Raw genomic sequence first — 20,522 nt, forward strand, 5'->3', positions numbered from 1 at the left:
GAATGCTATAGTTAATTGTAATTAATGTGGCTGTGTGCAAATTCCTACTTTCACAATTAATATGATGGCACAGAAGATAGCTTTGCATTTTCCTAATGAAGTTTGAATTCTTCTGCTGCAAAACAACCACTTACCACTACTATCTTCACCCAAATAAAAAACGGCCAGGTAAAAATTAACAATTAACAAGGAAGGAGCAACATTTTGTAGAAAACAATACTATGACAATCATAGTGAGGGCATCTGCACTGTAAGCCTGCACAGATGTCTGTACACACATAGACAAATACATATATATATATATATCTATATATGAAAGGCAACACACCTTCTCAAGAACCCTGATTTATATGGTTTCTAACTGCAATTTACTGTCTTCTTTTCCCTAGTCTGTGTTCTAGTTCTTTCTCTCAAGTTCCTACATTCAACTCAAATCTGTGAGGGAAAAGCAAAACAAAACAACCCACAACAAAACAAAATCAAAGCCAAATAATACAAAGGATTTTCATCTTTATCTGTCTGCCTGTATCTCTTGGTTATATAATCACAGCTGTAATCTCTAGGAAGTGCAGACTCAATCAGATAGCACAATAATGCTGGGGAAGATCTCTCCAAGCTGTGATATGTCGGAATCTAAACCGACTGTTAGAGCTTCAGAAAGTTCCCATCAAATGACCAGATGGGGATTCAATCATCCAAATCTTCTACAACAGAAAGTGTAGTGAGACCACGAAACATTAGCTTCTTGATCATCTGTCTCATAAATACTGGGAAAGAAATACAAAAGAGGAACTTTTTCTCGTGTGTCTCAAAAATTATGCCTAGGAGACTGTACCAAAAAATAGGCTCTTTGGTCAAATAATGAGTACTCGTCTGAGGCAGGGCTATTTGCCATATATTTAGATGTAACACCAGGTGTTTGACCATCACCATTCTTAAGACTCCACATCAGACTGCTCATTTCTATTCAGCAGGGCAGGAATCAAAGCTGACATAAAAATCCAATATAGCTATCGCAGCTTTTTTTTTTTTTAAGTATTATAAAATACAGACTCTTTGAGAATATCTTTTCTGTGAACTGTGAAAGAATGAAAGAAATCCATAGTACTTGCAGTCTGAATCACACACAGAATTCATATTTCTTGTAACTTCTTGTTTCTGAACTTCATCACCTTTAGCCAAGGTGATAAACCACCCACCTTTTATTACCCAGCTCTCCTCTGAAATGATGTGCTTACTATGCAAATTTTAGATGATACTTGCAAGTGGCCAGGATAAAGAAATACCTCATTTTCTTCAGATCTATCAAAAGAGTTGGCTGCAGGTGAGATGAGATTTTTAAGTTCATTCATGGCATTTGCTACACTTACCACAGCCTTTGTGAGAGAGAAATCATGGCTAACGGGAAGCCTGAATTTTCAGCTCTGGAAAGGTATTAGAGTACAACTACCTGGGCTTCAATATTTCACTTCTAAGAACCTGCAATAAATGAAAAGTCCACTTCCAGAGAATATGGCAATGAGAATAATGGAATAAACCTTGCTTTACTATTCCAGACAGCTTGGACAAGCCCAGAATTCAAAGTGCCAGTACACTGAGATGAAAGTTCATAAACTGTGCAAGTGAGACCTGTGACAAAAAAACTTCACTCACAATACTTCATACATCTAATTTGGAGATGCACAGGCTTATCCATGTGTATCTAATATCACATGTACTTTATCTGCACTGGCTGCTGTCTTTGACAATGTATTTAGCCCTAGACAGACAGATATGTCTGAAGCAGAAAGGCCATCATGTTTTCTCAGGTTCTGGTTGCTTGTCACAGATTACAAAATGAAAAATCTGTTCTTAGGTATTAGGCATCCACTCTTTTAATTTCCCATACAGGGTACCATACCAACAGCATGATGATGATGATGATGATGATTATGATGATGATGGACAGCACCACTGCATCAAAGTGTGAGGAGAAAACAACTCACTCCAACAGCAAATCTAAGAATTCCTACCCTTCTGATTCAGCATAATTCATTCACTCAGTACTTCTGCTTTAGAGAGTAAGTCTGATGAGGGGTGGCTGATGGAGCTGGGATTGTTCAGCCTTGATAAAGAGAGGCTCAGGGAGGATCTTCTCACTCTCTATATCTCCCTGACAGGAGGATGGAGCCAGGGAGGAGTCGGGCTCTGCCCCCAGGGAACGAGGGACAGGACAAAAGGAACGGCCTCAAGCTGTGCCAGGGGAGGTTCAGGATGGACTTCAGGAGGAATTTCTTCACTGAAAATGGGGGTCAGGCATTGGCAGAGTCACCAACCCTGGAGGTGTTCAAGGAACGACTGGACATGGCACTCAGCGTTTTACTTGACAAGGTGGTGATCAGTCAAAGGTTGGACTCGATGATCTTGGAGGTCTTTTCCAACCTTAAAGATTCTAGGATTCATATCACAGACCCATTAGAGGGCTGGACCTCCAGCATGGCAGGTATTTCTCTTACAAAGGGGGTGTATTCCAAAGGAAACAGAGACTAAACTGAAGTGAATGCTGCTGTCACACAGAACTGACCCGGGCAGCTCTGCCAACACCCAGGCCTGGCTCAGGCTGCACCGAAAGGTAAATCTTAGATAATGACCCCATGTTATACAATTGGTTTTGACATGCCTTGGTCATCAGGCAGCAGTGGGAGCTGCTCAACAGACAACACACGTTCTCTAGTTTTCTGCATCACAGACAAGAGAAATCACAGAGATTAGGACCACAACCAATTCAGAGCCAGCAGGACCATTAACTCTGAGCCCTCTAACCTGCATTCCTGTCACTCTTCGTGGCAAGAATCAAACACACCAAGCAACAGCTACAAATTTGTCACCTTCAGCGCAGCAGCTGAACAATATACAAATTTCCTGCTTTACATCTTATCTAGTAAGCTCCATAAGCACCACACTGAACATATTTAAGAACACTACAGCTATTCCTCCTCAAAAAAAGGTACTAAATAACTTCGTTACATTTTTCCTCACAACATAATCAAGGATTTAACAGTCATTGCACAGAAATCATCGCTACACAGAAGATGTACGAGAAATCTGTTTTGCCCCAAAAATGCATATTGTGAAAGTGTAACAGAGAAGCAAATTAAAGAGAGAAATGTTTTAGAAAATGAGCAAATAAATTAATAAAGCTTTAAAAAGGTGGGTTTTTTTTTTAATTCTCTGACACAGTAAATTTATTTAAGACCTGCAGATTGCATGTATTTATTTGCATAGTTTTGCTATAGGAGTGAAATGAAACATAATGAAGTACACATAGATATATTTTTTCCACAGCAGTTCTAAACTTTATTTTCAATTTGAAAAAACTTAATCTCAAAACAATATTATGAATGTGCAGTACAGTCAAGTACTATACTATACCTTGTACTATACTGTGATTTTATTTTATATTTGGAGATAAGATATAAGTCCCCTTCCCCAATATATTGAATAAAAATTATTTTTTTTCAGATCAGCCATTACAAGCCTTTCAGTATCTGATGAAGATTTAGGGTCTTTTGAAAAAAACAAAGTAACTGTATTCCTTTCCAGTTTTCACATACTAATCTTGAACTAGGAAGCAATATTTTGGTATAAAAAAGCTCAATAGACATGATAGGAATTATTTAATTCAGTAATAATTCTGTAGCTAATACCTCCTCTTAAAACAAATTTGTTTCCATGAAGATGGAAGAGAAAATCAGAACCAGTAATCAGAAACTTCCCACACTCCCTTTTTCTTTGAAGGAAATTGTATGTATACGTGCACATCCTTACAAAAGTTAAACAAATTTATCTCAACAGAGGAACAAAATAACAGCCTACATGGTGGTGTGCTTTTTCCAAAACACATTCTGAGCAGGAAGGGTTTTATGCAAAATTGTCTGCCAATTCTTAACTTGAATTATATTTTTGTAGGATTACCCTCACTTTAAACTACTGATTCACAGGAAAAGGCAGTTCAAAATGTTTCTTTCAATACTCGTAGATTTAAGAATTTTTTCTTTTAAAATTCTTACTTTGTGTTTACTTTCTATCAGAGAAATAATTGCAGTCACCTAATATTTCTGAGGGTAGGCAGGGTCTGCAGAGGGATCTGGACAGGCAGGATCCATGGGCTGAGGCCAGTGGTGTGAGGTCCAATAAGGTGAAGTGCTGAGTCCTGCCCTTGGGTCAAAACAATCCCCTAAAGTGCTCCAGGCTGGGGGAACAGTGGCTGGAAAGTGCCCAGAGGGGAAGGACCTGGGAGTGCTGTTTGACAATGGCTGAACATGAGCCAGAGCATGCCCAGGTGGGCAAGAAGACCAAGGGCACATGGCCTGTACCAGGAATAGTGTGGCCAGCAGGACCAGGGCAGTGATTGTCCCTCTGTATTCAGCACTGGTGAGGCCACATCTGTAGGGCTGTGCCCAGTTCTGGGCTCCTTATGGCAAGAAAGACATTGAAGGGCTGGAATGTGTCCAGGGAATGGCAATGGAGCTGGTGAGGAGTCTGGAGGGTCAGTCCTACGAGGAGCAGCAGAGGGAGCTGGGGGGGCTCAGCCTGGAGAAAAGGATGTTGAAAGGAGGTTGTGGACAAGCGAAAGCTCATCTCTTCTCTCAAGTAACAGGATGAGAGGAAATGACCTCAGGTTGTGCCAGGGGGAGGTGTCAATTGGATATAAGGAAAAATTTCTGCACAGAAAGGGCAGCCAGGCATTAGAACAGGCTGCCCAGGGAAGTGGTGGAATCACCATCCCTGGGGGTATTTAGAAGACATGTAGATGTGGCACCTGGGAACATGGTTTAGCTGTGAACATAGTGGTGCTGGGTTAGGACTGTGACTCGATCTTGGAGGTCTTTTCCAACCTTAATGATCCTGCAATTCCAGCATAACTAGGCCAGAATAAGAATCAGTCTGCTGCACAAAAAGAAATTATTTTGTAGATAGCTAACGGAAACTCACTACAGAAATATCACTGGCTGATGATAAACAGATGAATGATTCACAAATGCAAATGAGGAAAAAATATTCTACAGTAACACATTTGATTTTAGCCACAATTCAGAAATGCGTTTACAAGATTGTTTACAAGACACGGCACATTCCTTCCAATGCCCTTGTAAAAGTCCTCTACATGTGTTACATGAAAAGCCTCATCCATTAATCCAAATCAAAACCAGTACCAGCTAAAAACTTTTGTAGTTCCATAGTGATACTTGCAACTTGCCATCAGGTTATCCAGGATGGCTGCTCAACCAGTGAGAAAAACAGCAAAAATGAGACTTCCCACAGCCCTGTTTTCACTGTCAGGTTCAACAATGCTGTGTCACCTAACAAGTCTGAAAACCCAACTGGACTTTGACATCATGCATCAAGTTAAGCAGCCTCAATTTTCTTCAAGAGCCTGATAGACGAGGTCTGTTCTTCCCACAAAATCACCGAAATATCTGTAATGATCACAGCTCTGTCATCAGGGGTTAAAAAGCCCGCTTAACAAAACCTGAAGAAATTATTGCAAAGTTTGACAGCTTTTTAGAAGGAACAATTCAGTAACCATTTGCTATGTGACCTTCATTAGAATTTTCTTCATTATCATGTTGCAGAAATCTATTACATTACTGACTGAAGCTATTAGTCACTAGAAAGCCACTATCACATTCCCCAAACTGGGGAATCATCATTACCATTAATTTCAAAGGGTAGCATTAAAAGAGACAATATTCAATATTTTACTTGCTAATTCTACTGCAATTTATATTAGAAAAATATGCAGGAAGGTTATGCCAGCCTTGAAAAATCAGTCGTTTTTTTCTGAGCCATTTTGTTTTCCCAGCAAAGCCTCAATAGTATCTGGGGCATCCGGGGATACCTCAGTGGAATTCAGAGTTCAAGGAGCCATTCTGCAGTACTGATACAGCAGTAGTCACAGAGGGCACCTATTCCCACATTTAAAAAGATCAGTACGGATGCAATACAGGGAAACAAGGAGAGAGGCAGGGCATTCCCTCACAAAGCCATTATAGCCCCAATCTTTCATCTTGCTCTATTTCATGTGTGTTCTAGGGACTACCATGAAGACTTTGCTACTATTATCCTCTCCTCCCAGAATCTCTGTATGATGTAAATCATGATCTACTTTTCTGTGCTTTTATTCCTCACATTTCAGGTTCGTTTACCAAATAAGGACACTTTCCTTTTCTTTCCATGGTATTTGATGAAGTCTCACTAGTTATCTGGATGCTGTTCTTAGGGCACATGATGCCAAATGAATTGCCTGGAATATACAAATACTTATTAGTGCAAAATTTCAAGTATGGAGTTAAAAGGTTGCTGCAGCACGTACAGAACAGCTCAGCAAAACAGCAGTCTTATGATCTTAGCCTCTTTCCATACATTAAGGGCTTGCTTAGACAGGAAGCCTGAAAAGGAAAAAAACCAGTTTAACAGAAGCAACACAATATCCCACCTTGTCATAGCAAGGATTTTTGTATCCAGGAGCAAAATTTTTACCATTCTCTATCAATATTTTCAGCTGTCCTAACTCAAAACTCCAGTTCAGTCACTTGAGAAATATATTCAATTTCTAAGAAACATAGTTCGAAAAAAGTTGGAGGGTTTTTGGCAGACATCTCTGTAAATCCACCTATTTCTATTATAAAGTGCTAGTCCAGAACATTGCAGAAAAGTAAGGCTGGGAGCGATGCCCACTGCAAAGTTGTCTAATCTGTCCCCAAGTGCAGGCCAGTATCAATGGTAATGTTATCATCCCAGATGGATGGCTGGCCAGTCTGGACTGTAATATCACTAATAGTGAGGATTTCACAGCCACTGCAGATATACTATGCTTTACTATTGTTATAATCTGAAAGGGGATTTGGGGTTTGGGTTTTATTTGTTTTCTCTAATTTCTAACCTCAATCTCACTTGGTGAAAGCTTTAAAGGAGTCCAAAGGGAGCGCAGAGCTGTTAGAAAGTGCACATGAAGTGAAGCACTGTGCCAGCTGTGGTAAAGAACAAATAATCTTTCTGGGCTGGAATTCCTGCCACAAAATGGGAAAACAGAAAGATGAGAAGGTCTGAGGAGAAGTCCTGTGGACCTCAAAACTAAGATGAACAAAACTCAAAGGCTATTGAAATAGTAGCTGGGAACTGAGTAGCCAGGTTAAGAGTTCCTTTTCTGGCTATGTGTCTATGTAGGCATAATGTCTTTGCCATTTTAAGTCATAGCATTTAAAAGAGAGGATAACAGAGGAAAACGAGCTTTAACTGTAACACACAGACTCAACAAAGGGGAGAGGAAAGAAAGTCTCTCTCGTGGTGAAAGAAGCTACTGTCTGCAACAGAACTGCAAATTCATCTTGCAAAGTCTTGAATAACTCACATAGAACAGACTTAGGCACAGCTATAAATAAACCACTTAAGAAAAGCAGGCAGCTCCAAGATCTAAGTTGCTCAGTTTTCCCAAAAACATGTTTCCCATTGAGACACTATATTCCACTGTGAGCCACTGTATTCCATTATTCACAGGGATAATGGATTGAGGAGTATGAGAAGACTGAAATAGTCCTCGCCAGGTATGTCCCAGGAGTTAACAGAAGCTCAGCTCTTGTGTTCCAGAATTTCAGTTTTTAGTCAGCACGGAACTTATGAGATGGCAAGGAAATAGGAAACAGGATGACAGTGGGATTTTAGTACTGCCCCCCAGTTTTAATTTGGGAGAGGCACAGCTGCTTCTGGCACCTCTGTGGCACGGTCATGGTCAGCAGTGAGGTGCATCCACCCTGCCCACCAAAGGATTCCAGCCTTCAGAATTTTAAAGAGAAGGGCTAAAACAGGCATTCATTATTCCACCAAACCTGAGATTGGTGACTGAAAGAAGAATATGGTCCCATAATGTGCTAAAAGCAGTCAGTGAACAGGCCATCTACCTGCCATGTATTTCCAATAAAATACAGACAGTTTAGTTTTTTCAAAAGACTCTTGTCCATGTTCAGACTAATCACAAAGGGACAAGATAGCCTGTATAATAAAGCTGTTTATCTGAAATTAAAAATTGGATTAATTTTCCTTTCCCTCCTACACTACTGGAACCTCATCCAACTTCTATCATCTTCCAAAACACTTTCTAATTGAAACATTTGCAATTAAAAAGAAAAAAAAAATCACAATGGCAAAAGGTGTGCAATTAGCAAACCCAAAGACACACATCTTTCCACAAAATTGATAAATTTCAGGCAGTAAATCCAGTTCCCAAATGAACATTCTATGGGAGGGCTGGAAGGAAAGCACAGTTTGTCAACTGAGTGGGTGAACTCAGAGGCAACAGATCCAGACCCTTATCTGCAAGACTGCAACAGCCCTTTTTCTAAGTGGAGAATAAATTTATTTTTCAGTGCATTTGCTTATCCTGCACCACTGCTTCCCTACTCAAGGAAGGATTGTTTTCCGTAATACAAAAAGCTATTACAGATTTACTCTGTGAGCAAACTGATATGTTGAATAACTGCTAAGTAGAGAAATGAATAAATAGCTCTGTGGACTTCCAAAGTAAGCAAAGTGGAAATAAACATCAATTCAGAACATTCAGCATTTAGCTATAATCTGCTGGTAATGGACACAAATAAGATTTCATACACACAGAAGAAATGGCACCAAGTACACATGCAACTACTGGCAATAATTACTCAACTACAAACTTTAGACTATACCTGTAAAACCTTCCCCAGCAATGCCTGAGGGGAGCAGGGTAGGGAATGGGGAGAAAGGGAGGTGGAAGAGAGAAAACAGACCCCCATCCAATCAAAGAGATTCCTTTTAAGGTCATGGCATAAAGGTGATAAATTCAACACTCAACAACCTGACACAGAAAGCATTATTTTAAAATTCACAAGGATATGCCTGCCATGACTTCTGACACAGACAGACCTATTCACAACAAATCAGTCCAAAAATATTCATGAACCGACTGAACTAAGTCAAATAACCCTTGGTCATGGAGCTTTAAATACTGCTGTGCCAGAGTTAAATGTAGAGCAGATAAGTGACATGAGAAGGAAGACAGCAAGACATTTTTTAATCCACATTTTTGCTAGCTCACTACCTGGACCCAGGAAACAGCACAGTCCTTCCACCTGCCATGCCTGCCAATATCCTTCTCTGCAAACAAGGTGAGACACAGATGGAGTAACACACAGCTGCTCTTCAATACAAGAGAGTCCCTGGTTTTACTTCTGCTTGCACTGCCTAAATGGAAAGCAATCTCAAACCAAGTATTGAGTACCTTTTTCTTTAACCTCAGCAATTCTTTTTGTGATGTGTGGTGCCAAGCCTCATTTTTTTTCCCTTTTCTTTAAAGAGAAACACTTAGAAACAAGAAGCTAGCCTCCCTACCCAGCTGAAACAGTAGCATGTATAAGCAAGGCTTGATCCTAAATCATTACAATCACTGCCAAAAATTCAAGATCATATATATGTTTGTTGTTGCTTAGTTTGAAAATAATACCTGTTAGCTATAAATTATAGGTTCTGCTGTGCCAATATTATGGCCTACTAAGTACAAAACAGCATTTCATTAGCAAAATTGAAGGAACATCCAACCATCTTTTAAGTGTCCTTCTTTCAAATGTATCAATTAAACTAAAGTGCAAATTGATAACAATGGGAAAAACATGTTCTAGCAGAGGTTGCCTTAAGCAGGTGATCCTTTCTCACAGTCATTTGAACAACAGCAGGACAATAATGACTATTTGCAGGATTAGACCCTTGCAGTCAAACACAGCTAATTCAGGCTTAGCTGTCATTATATCAAAGTATTTTTATGTCACAAATTTAAAGACACTACCAAAATTCACAGGAATGAATTACTTGTTTTCATGAAAACTGCTTAAAGATTTTCTGAATATCCACCAGGTTTCAGTGTCAACTAGGACTAACCCAGTCTGACTATACATCAGACTTCTAACACTCCATTCCAGGGGCCAGGAAATTTTCAATAATCAGAGGTTCTTTTTTATCCAGGGCTCGATGGAAAACCTTTGGCAAATGGAGGCAGAACAAAGCAGCAATCATAGCACCTTTACAAAGGATCTAAATCCCACACCTCACACTGCTTCTCTTCTGCAAGAGCAAAGGAATGAAAAAGATTGTCTCCTTTGCAAGAAGACATCAGGGAAGAAGAGAATGACCATCCATGTTGGGAGTAGCAACAGAATCCTAATTCTTACTTTCCCCAAGAAGATGCTGAGGCAAACGGAGTGATGCAGCTCTCTATCCCAGAACCCTGTGCAAAGGGAAAAGGTCATCCAAAAGCTGGCCTTAAACTAACTGGGGTACAATTATAAATATTAATCTTGTAACACACAGCGAGTTCAAGATCTACAGAACAGGCAATGTATAAACTCCAAGATTCCCAGTCAATGAAGGTTATGGGCAGAGTGACAGGCGAGGAGGAAATGCATAAGCTGCTCTGTAAAAGAGCAATCTATTAAGGGTTTATATTTTGGACTGAGAAACACAGGGGGAAGTGATTACTGCTCCTTTAAAGGAAAAAGAAAAGCAATTTAAGCCTGGAGGTAGCTGATACAGAATGCCAGCTGAACTACAGGAACCTATGGAGGCCCCTGGGACTGCTGGTGAGATGGAAGAAGAGTTGCAGTTAGGTAATTAGAGCTTCAGTAGAAGAATAAATACTCCACAGGCAATCCACAGGTTCTACTCACCTCTCGCCACTTCTTCTCTCCAGCAGTGACAGCTGCTTGTGAAAGCCAAGGGAAAGGTCTCTCTCATTCAACTCATTAGTTAATAATCCTCACAGGTAATACAACAAGGAGCACAACACCAGGAGGAGCTGCCAGCTCTTCCCTCACTGCTGCGAGGCAGAACCCAGGGCTCACAGGCACTCACCCCAGTCACAGCAATGCAGTGGGGGAGCCAAAGGCCATGAGAGAATTTTGAAAGAGAAAAGACAGGGCAGGGGAGGCAATATTCAGGTTACTTTTCTCCATGCATTTTTCTCCTGCTACCCCTCTTCGTGCCCCAGAGGAAAACAAACTGCTGTTTGTACCATGTTCCTGAAGCAAGGGGGTAGCACCTTGCTAGGGAATGATTCAAAAGGAGCAGCAGGAAGAGAGAGATGACAGTGATCCACTGAGGATTCACTATTTCAGCTTTTCTCTGTGATGGTAAGATTAGTTACCAGTGGAGGACATGTTGGTTATCCATGTCACAATCTCAGAAAGGCTGTGTCTATCCTTCACCCTGCAGTAGTGAAACAAAGTATGATGAAGATATTTCCACCTTGCAGAGGGACTGTCTTAAAAGGAATACTGAAAAAATTGTGACTCTGATTGCCTAGAAAAATGCTGCAGCAAGTTCTGCTGCACAGGGAACCATTTCAGCACTGGTCCTGACCACTGTCATGATTCTGAAATGATTTGTTCCATGCAGCTCCACTCTCATGTCACCTCTCAACCTCAAGCAGGTTGCACAGAATACAGAAGGTGACAATGTTCTGGATTTCAGTCAGCATTCCTTAGCAGGTAGGAAAGCTGAAAGAAAAGACAGCTGCACAGCTTATTCTTTATTCCATTGCTGAGGCCATTGGTGTCAGCTAAGATTTGCACTGGAATACCATATACTTCAGTATTGGTTAATAAAGCTGTGACTTCCAAATTTAGCACTGCACTAAGACTTTCCTCTCACTGCTCTGTGCCCACAACAAGCAGCTGGAGAGAAAGGGAAAAAGAGAAGATTTAGGTTAGTCCCTATGCAGGGAGACAACTAAAGCCAGCTGACTTCTCTGAGAAACAAAAAAAGGTTTAGTTCCTTTTGTGGCCAAGGCTATACACAAATCTTTGTTACTGTATCTTGCTTTTAGATTATTAATAATCTACCTGACCATCTACTTCTCATAAATCTTTCCTGAAAAGACTCAACTCAACTACTGAACACACACATTTATTTCAGGTGCCTTAACTGAAATACCTAGATGCAGGTTCTTTTCTCAAGGATTTTCCACAGCCAGAGATGCAAGACAAAGTCCTGAGGGACACAAAGAATTGATCTTAGAGTACAGCTAATGGGAAGTTTTGATCCTCTTATAGGCACCCACTTAGCTCTAAACAGTCAACTTTCTTTAAAAACCTGTTCTCTATTGCTTCAATTCCAATAGCAATCTGCACATTTAGCACTTCCCTTAACAGTTTTTTCCAGTGTTCTTTAGCTGATATTTAGACCACATGTTCCCAAAACTGATGGAAGCCATTCACTATGGGAATTTTCTGTATCTTCATTGCTGGCAGACCTCCATGTGTCACACAAATGTGTACATAAGCTCAATCATGTTTTATGTAACTGTACACACGTAATATAAACACCATGGACAAATCAAACTGTTACAAAGGTATTAAAATTGTTAATCCACTTCCATGGTACTGTTGTGTTTACATACAGATGTAGTTACATGTATCAAGTTTCAACTCATTCAAATATTCTCTTATAAAGTAAGATTTGTCTAAAACTTTACCCTGGTTGGAAGGGGTCTGACAAAATATTAATTTTTTCTGCTAGACTCAATAATAATCCTTTTTAATTTAGTGTTCAGTCAGCTATGTTGAAGTAAGAAAGAAAACTATTTCCCTATCCTTTTAGGGCTTATGTTTTTGTGGATGTTCACATTTGCACTTTCCCATACAAATTAGAATACCAGCCATAGTTCACCCTCTCAAAAACCACAGACAATGTAAAAACATTTTCTCTGTGTCAGAACTACGCAAAGTCAGAAGAAATGCCCTGACAAGAAAACACCCCTTAAGAGAAAGTTCTGTGTTCCAGACTATACTCTTGACAGACCACAGCTTTCTGAATGTCCCTAAGCACAGAACCAAACCCAAATGCACCAACAGCCTGCACGTGCACATCCAACTCTGTGACCCATGGAAATACGAATTAAGATGGGAAGTCATTTCCTTTAAATGCCTAATTCTTTAGTAATGGTCAACGTAGGTATTACACAGTGACAGCAGAACTGCATATCACTTGTTTTAACTTATTTCAGAAAACTCATTTAATGTTGCAAGTTTGAAGTGCATAACATTCTGCCCTAGGGAATGTCTTTTTATACACTATGATGCATTTAATATTTACCTTTGCTGCTTTATTTCAATTGATGTAAAGCTAATGCCTCATTTTTCCTCCAGCATCTGATTCAAATACAGTGTTTCCTATAGCATTGGCAAAGTGAGTGAAGCAAGTGAAGTGAACTTTATTTTCAAGATCAAAAAGTTTTTCTTTAGTGTCATTCTTATATTTCAACATCTGGTATTCTGCCTTTCTAAATATTCAACTTTTTGTTGTTGTTATTGTCGATAAAGGTTCTTATCATTGTTTTAGTGTGTGGTACAATGTTGGAGCATACTATTAGGAAAACTTATTTCTTGGGTTTTTTTAAAGATTAAAAAAGTCACTAGGCAATTACACTCACAGAAAGCTTTGGAAAAATCCATTATTTATATTTACTAGGACTTTCTATATTTTACTGGTTTACATGTAAGCTCATATTCCTCTGTAGCAATGGCTTCATAACAGAATTTTTATTTTTTCTACTGACTTACACCTCTTAAACTTACGTTTTTCTACAACAGTTGACATGTAGCACTGTACAGAGCCACCCAAAACCACAACAGAACCAACACTTCTAATTCAGTTGTTTAGGAAAAGTTAATGATTTTCATAGGCTCACACACCCCTCTGAATGAGCCTTTCCTTGCCTATGTAGGCGCAGAAACAGATAAATCTGGAGAACTGAGACCAACCAAAAGCTTTAAATGCTGCTACTAAAGAAAAAGGCAGCTACAGTGTGCCCCAAACTACTAAGAAAATCCTTCAAGAGCAGCTACTTATATATTTTATATAATTTTAACACCTATTTGTAGTTCTGAAGGGTTACAGTCAGTGTTTTGGCCAAGAAGTTTCTTCAGAAGAAAACTACAATGAGGACCCTATTATCCAAAACCAAAAAGGGTGATACGCTGTTCTTAATTTCCCCATACTACTTGACTGGCATAGTTGAAAAAAAAAATACAAACTCAATGCAAGAGAACATAAAACAAAACAATCCCCAAAGCCAAACCACCCTAGATCAGAGCAACTCTGTTTCCATTAATCAGAGAATAAAATCCACCTTCTATAAAACCTGTTCCTGAGTGAAAGGAAGCCTGACTTAAAATCAGTTGTTTCCCTATTACCCAGAACGTGTCTGAATACGGCCACCGGTGTAAGGCAGTACATGAACCATGTATCCATTCACAACCTGCCCAGTTAAACTCAAGTTTGTAATTCAGTGTTGTGTAGCTTGGTGCTAAAGATCTTAAAATTACATCCCTGTTTGGATGACTACAAGGTTATTAATGTTCAGCAATGAAGATGAAAGTAGACAATTTATTACGATTTGGCACTGAACGTCAATCAATTCAACCAAAAAGAACCTATTTAAAAAAATAATAAAAAAAAGAATAATACCTAAGCTTAGCACGCTTCCTGCTGATCCGAAAAGTCTGTCTGATTATATCGAGCCAGTCAGCAAGGTGGATTTAAAACAATGTGTTTGAACTCCACCAGCATTATGAGATCCCAGTGCAGACCAATAATTGCGAGACAAAACTAAGCTAACAGAGGATGCCCCAAAGTATCTTTTAAATCCATATGTGGATTAGGTGGGACTGTGTGGCAGAAAACACGTTACACTTCGCTGGAGCCGCTCAGCTTCACAACTCTGAGCAAGGATCAGACACGGGGGCTCTTTGAGGTTCCAGACACAACCAGGACACGGAGTTGGTCCAGTCTGTGCTTGGAACTTTGATTCAGCCAGAGATGTTTCATAGCCCACCTCTTACAGAACTCAAAGCTCCACTGTACAGGAGTTTTCCGTGCAGCAAGAAATGAGGAAGATGAGTCACCCTCAGTTGGCATTGAAGGCTCCAGGCTGGGACACCTGAGGTCACAAAGTATGGACCAGTCCTACATGTATTTATTATCAGCAAAACCAGCCTTTCTCTTATAGCACAGTAAGCACTATATAAAACTGTTCTTCCTGGTAAAGGTCTTGTGAAATTGGAAGTAAAGTATAGTTAAAAAGAAAAAAAAGCCTGGAAAAAAACTTGCCATTTCCATTAAATATTAACCTTCTGAAAGAGCAAGTTGGGACTAAAACATCTCTTATCTTAATCAGTTTAGTAGAAATGAATTTAATTTATATTTTAAGGTTGTATTTCCTGTTACAGATCCAGGGCAGGGGAGGGCAAACTTTTTAGACCTATCCATTTATATAAAACATTACCGTTTAAAGAAGAGTCCCAATATTTTTTTGGTCTTATCTTTAAGCATGGACTTCAGTGGTGCTGCTCCTAAGTGCATCTTTTGCCAAAAACATTAAGGATTGAGGGATTAAATTCATGGTAAACTGCAAACAAACAGAAAACAGCTTTTCAAATATTGGTATATTGACTTGAGTGGTCTAATAGAGGCTTGAGCTTTGTCTCCATCTAATTTGACCTTCAGTTTAGTTTGACCTCTCAGACAAGAAAGTCTAGACATTGACCTTGATTGAACTGAACATTTTCCCTTTTCTGTGTTGTTCTAAATAATTTTAAGCACACAATCACTAATACAGATAACACCATTACTTACTCTAACAGTAAAACTGTTCACAGGAAATTTTCTTTGACTGTAGAAACAAAAATGTCAGTATTTGACAGGAATATACCAAAGCCATGTCCACAGATGACAAGTATATATTGCTGTTTTCACCAGAAATAAAACTGTTCTTTAAAAAGGCAAAGAAATGTAACAGCCTCCTCAAATCAATATTAACCACTGCTAATCTTTGTGACCTAACAAGAGAAAGCGCCTCCTCTATTTTCTCATGCAGTCTTGACTTTTAGTATGAAATATTAAAAATGAAAATACAGTTCAACCTAATTACAGGAAAACATCACTAGTGATGTTCACGTGTTAATTTTCCCCATGCTACACAAGCAGTCGAAATCTAATGACACAGGAAGACCATTATTTTATTTTTCATTATCCCTATAAAAAATAAGCACGTAGAGAACTAAAATTTTATTGTTTTCTATAAGCACTGTCTTAGCAGGAAATGTTTTTCAAAAGGCAGAATGAAAATTCAAACATTACCTGGATGAAATTATTTTTTTTAAAACATGCTACAAGCCTGTTACAATTGGATTAAAAAAAACTTCTTTGAGGTCTCACGTTGCCAGGACACTAAGAAATCACAACTAAAAAAGTTTTCCTCTCAAAATGAATTAAAGCTCAGCTCTCACAGCTGGCTTTTTGAATACCACACAATCTATATCGGTGTAATATATGACTAGTTTTTATTTATTACTCAGTGACTGGAAACCTCAGCACATGGGCCAAGCTAAATGAATTGTCAACCCGGTCACTGATTTGCCAATGCACAGGAAAATGATGCCTAAATACATTGTTTGTATATATTTTAAATCTTGACAAAGCAAGAAATGTCACTTATCTTCAGGTTGTCAGCCCCTTGTGAAAATCGACTTTACCCAGCACTTCCATCAACCCCTTAGAAAAGTACCTGTCATCATTCTATATGGTGGTTCTGTACCAGTTGAATGATAACTCAAATGTCTTGAAGAAAGAATCACCTCTCTCAATTCCTCTGAAGTTTGAAGAAAAGCTTTGAGACTGTACAGCCAACGTTAACTATTACACTTACATAAAGTAACCATACTAACAGGTGATACTACTTTTTAATTAACTCTGCACTTAAAAGACTGTGGGTTTAAATCCATCAGACTTTAAACAGCAATTCCATGAAGTGCTCCTCTGTGAGGATGTTAGGTAGCTACACATACTTATTGACATAGTGCATTCTGTATTGTGTCAGTAAAGCTTTATATTCTTAAATTAGTAGGGCTAGACTTTACTTCTTTAGGACACATGCATTTTGAATGTCTTCGATCTTACATAATCTTTTAACTATACAGCTAGAGCCTATAAACAAAATCTCCTTCAATTCTGTGCTCCTGCATTTCAATTCTGTTATAATGCCTGTTTTCTCCACGTAATACAAGGTTTGGTAAATTTGAACAAGTACAAGCCAAATATTATACGTAAATATATAAATATTTATGCACACAGATACACACACACACAGAGACAACATTTGCCATTATATTCTGAGCCTTTTAAAAGGACAGAACACTTAAGCATGGAAGATTAAAAAAAAAGGTATAAAAAGCACATATTAAGACAACAGTACTGTTACATCCCCTGAAATTGCTACAAATAAATGTTCAGACAAGCATCCCAACAAGAGTTGAAAAAGGACTCTGGTTCAGAGATAGAGAGTTAAGAGCTCAATTCGCATCCATTAAGGCACCTTATTTAAATTTCCGTTTGGGTGTACGCGAGAGACAAAACAGTATCTTGTCAAACTGCCACTCCACGTAAGGTCTACCAGGGACGCGCTCCGCTGTGAGCACACGCTGGTACATTGTCTCAGCACTGGATGTGATACATGCCAGCAATCGCTGCCTCCACAGCCTGGAATTTATTATTAAGAGCAATTCCCAAACAGCTCAATCGCAGGGCTATACGTGAAACACCAAAGCGCCTCTATGTTTATTATCTTTGCCAACAACAAAATATCACCGTCCCTTAGTGCTTCCTGCAAACCTGCAGCAATGATGCAGATTTATTTTTTTTTTAATTCCCTTTCGGAATACAAATGCCTGCCTTCTCCTATTGCTGCCCGTTCCTAACCGAGACGCGCTGTGGACAATAGTTTCTCAATCAGCGATACCTTTCCACACTGTTGGCAAACACTGAAAAAATAAATAACAACATCGTACTTCAATCCCGGAAGAAAAGGGGGAAAGAAAATAAATAAATTAATTAAAAGAAGCAGCTTAAAGAGCAAAGGCAAAATTAAAACACCGTGAAAATATCAGAAATACCAGCGATGAAGGATGAGAATTAACAGGCAGAAAAGCAGCAGCAGCAGCACTTATTGCAGAGGCACAGAGAGAATCCTCCTTCCCTGGAACTCATGCAACTAATGACCTCTCCAAGTGCTGAATTCCAGCTCCGGCACACGGACCGCGCAGTGCCCGGGTGTGACAGACACACAGACACACAGACACACATCCCACATCCCAACTTGTCAACTCCGCTAACGCAATTACGGCACGGGGGGGACGCGGGAGGCAGGAGCGGCACAGACCGAGAGCGCTGCGGCTCCGGGCGCTGCTGCCGAGCGCGGAGCGGAGCGGAGAGCCCCGAGCATGTCGGCAAGTACCGAGCGAAGAGCATTTACCAGCAGCGGCGGCGGCGGCAGCAGCAGGTTGAGCAGCCCGAGCGCCTCTCGCCGTTCTCTGGGCGACAACTTCGCAGCGGTGTGGATTCCTTCAGTGAGGAGGGGAGGGACACCCCCCTTCCCCGGCGCTCTGCGCTCCCTTCTCTTCCCTTCCCTTCCCGTCCCGTCCCTCCCGCAGGAGCGGAGCGGAGCGGCGGGAACAGCCGCAGCCTCGCGCCGCCCCCGGGGGAGCGCGAGAGCGGAGGGAGCGCGCGGGGAGGCGGGAGCGCGCAGGGGGAGCGCGCAGGGGGAGCGCGCAAGGGGAGCGCGCAAGGGGAGCGCGCAGGGGGAGCGCGCCCCGCTCAGCCGCGCTCCGGGCGCGGCCCCGCCGCTCCCCCCCCCTCCCCCAGCAAAGGGAGCCGGGAGCGCGCGCCGCCGCCGCCAATCCCCGGCGCGCGGGAGCGCGCGCGCGGGGCCGGGAGCGCGCTCGGAGGCAGCGGCGGAGCGGGGATGCGAACAGGGATGAGGAGACGGGAGCGGGGATGGCACCGGCAGCGGCGATGGCACCGCCGCCTGTGTGTGTGTGTGTGTGTCCTCGCTGCCTTGACCGCCCCTGCCCCGGCCCGAGCGCTGCCGCAGCGCCGCGGGAGGCGGGGACGCGCCCGGTCCCCGCCGGGATGCCCGTCCCCGGACCAACCCCCCGCCCGCCAGGCCCCGAGGGGGCACCGACGGGAAAAAAAGCTGTTAAAAATACCGCTTCCATCCTTTGGCCACGAGTTAGAACCGTTTCAGCAAACTGCCGTCAGTTCTGCAGAACGGAATTACTTTAGCTATAATCTTACGAGCTGGCCATGGGCGAGCCCCAGACATCACGTTCTATATAACGTTACTTCCAAATTCTGTGCAGAATACTTGTCTTTTCTCTGAAATAATTAAACGTCGGCTATTACTGAACCTTTGATTTTTCCCTCCACATTGCTGCACATCTGCAAGACCACCAGAAACAGGAGCACTAAAGTAGATCAGGAACCAAGAGGATGCCGAACTGCCAGGCACAAGCTGATGTCAACCTATAAAACTTTGTACGTATTCCTGGCAAGGCCAAAAGGAAAGTAGGAACTAGAGTTAACCAGGAATCACAGAAACAGCAGTGAAAAGAAGCCTTGGACACGGGTAATGCACAGCAGCAGGGCCAACAATGCCACTTAACAACTTCATGTCCATATTCCATTAAATAGAAAATCTCTGCAGGGAAAGGGAGTAAATTGGAGCACACTGGATTAGCTGTAGCTGGGGAAAGTGTAGTGTAAATGTCTGATTAGAGAGAAACTACAGCAGAGTTAATTTTCCAACTGCAACTGTAGTTTTGTAACTGTCAACAAAGAGCAGGAGTTTTAAGGGGCAATCCGGGAAGCAGCAGGGAAGCATCTCTCAGCTTTTCAAGGTTAATTGAGAAAAGGGGAGAGCCGAGCATACTGGTAGAGCTTGGTAAATTACAGGCAATGGGGCCGCTTGAGGACTGCATCTATTCACAGGAGTGAAGAAGATTCAGAGCCACAACTTCTCCCTGGCCTCATCTTTTACCATGGCATTTCGCAGATTTCAAGATGTGTCCTTGTCTCTAATGCTGTGGTCAAGATTTTAATGTACTATGCATAACGGTGTCTTGATTCTGCAGAGAGACTTGTGTACAGACATACTGCAACAGTCATTTTACTGGAAATAATATCTCTGCTTGAAAATAAACTAGATGGCAAAAATGAATGCTAGAGATATATTAAAAAGACTTGCAGTTAAGTAATGAGTTGTTCCTATCAAGAAGAAAGACAGAATTACACATTTTGATGAATGCAAGTTTCAGTGAAAAAGGTAATGGAATGTCTGTAATAGCAGTCCATAAAGCATGTGACTTGATACTTATGATGATTAAACAGAAATTAGCAAAAACCAGAATTCATTTGGCTCACACAGTCTAAGGATATTTGTAAAACTTTATCTCATTGGAGTATTTCTAGCAGTGATCTACAGAACATTACAAAGCTACTTTAACAGACCAATGATTTGTGAGAGAACAAACAAATGACTGATTAAATGCCATGCAACAAGGATTTGTTGCTGGTCAATTATGATGGATACGGGTTAATGGCACAGACCAGTCCAGGCGCCTTGGTGA

At 40.9% G+C, this 20,522-nt stretch overlaps 1 protein-coding gene across 11 annotated transcripts in view; it reads right to left on the minus strand.

Annotated features, from left to right (window-relative positions):
* The window catches only part of TENM2 (teneurin transmembrane protein 2), a 625,985-nt gene extending 607,507 nt beyond the window's left edge, over positions 1-18,478 (minus strand). For 9 of the 11 annotated variants that reach the window (XM_027643089.1, XM_027643088.1, XM_027643087.1 and 6 more), the window contains exons 1-2: positions 18,371-18,478; positions 5,196-5,198 (exon numbers count right to left, since the gene is read on the minus strand). The gene's annotated coding sequence lies outside the window, so the exon portion shown is untranslated. Of the gene's footprint in view, positions 1-5,195; positions 5,199-17,434; positions 17,453-18,370 lie in introns of those variants that run through there. The other 2 variants (XM_027643079.1, XM_027643080.1) reach the window with 2 other exon arrangements.
* Between the last annotated feature and the right edge of the window lie 2,044 nt (positions 18,479-20,522).

Source organism: Corapipo altera, unplaced genomic scaffold (genome assembly GCF_003945725.1).
Source record: "Corapipo altera isolate COAL_440 unplaced genomic scaffold, ASM394572v1 75, whole genome shotgun sequence".
Taxonomy (NCBI): Eukaryota; Metazoa; Chordata; class Aves; order Passeriformes; family Pipridae; genus Corapipo; species Corapipo altera.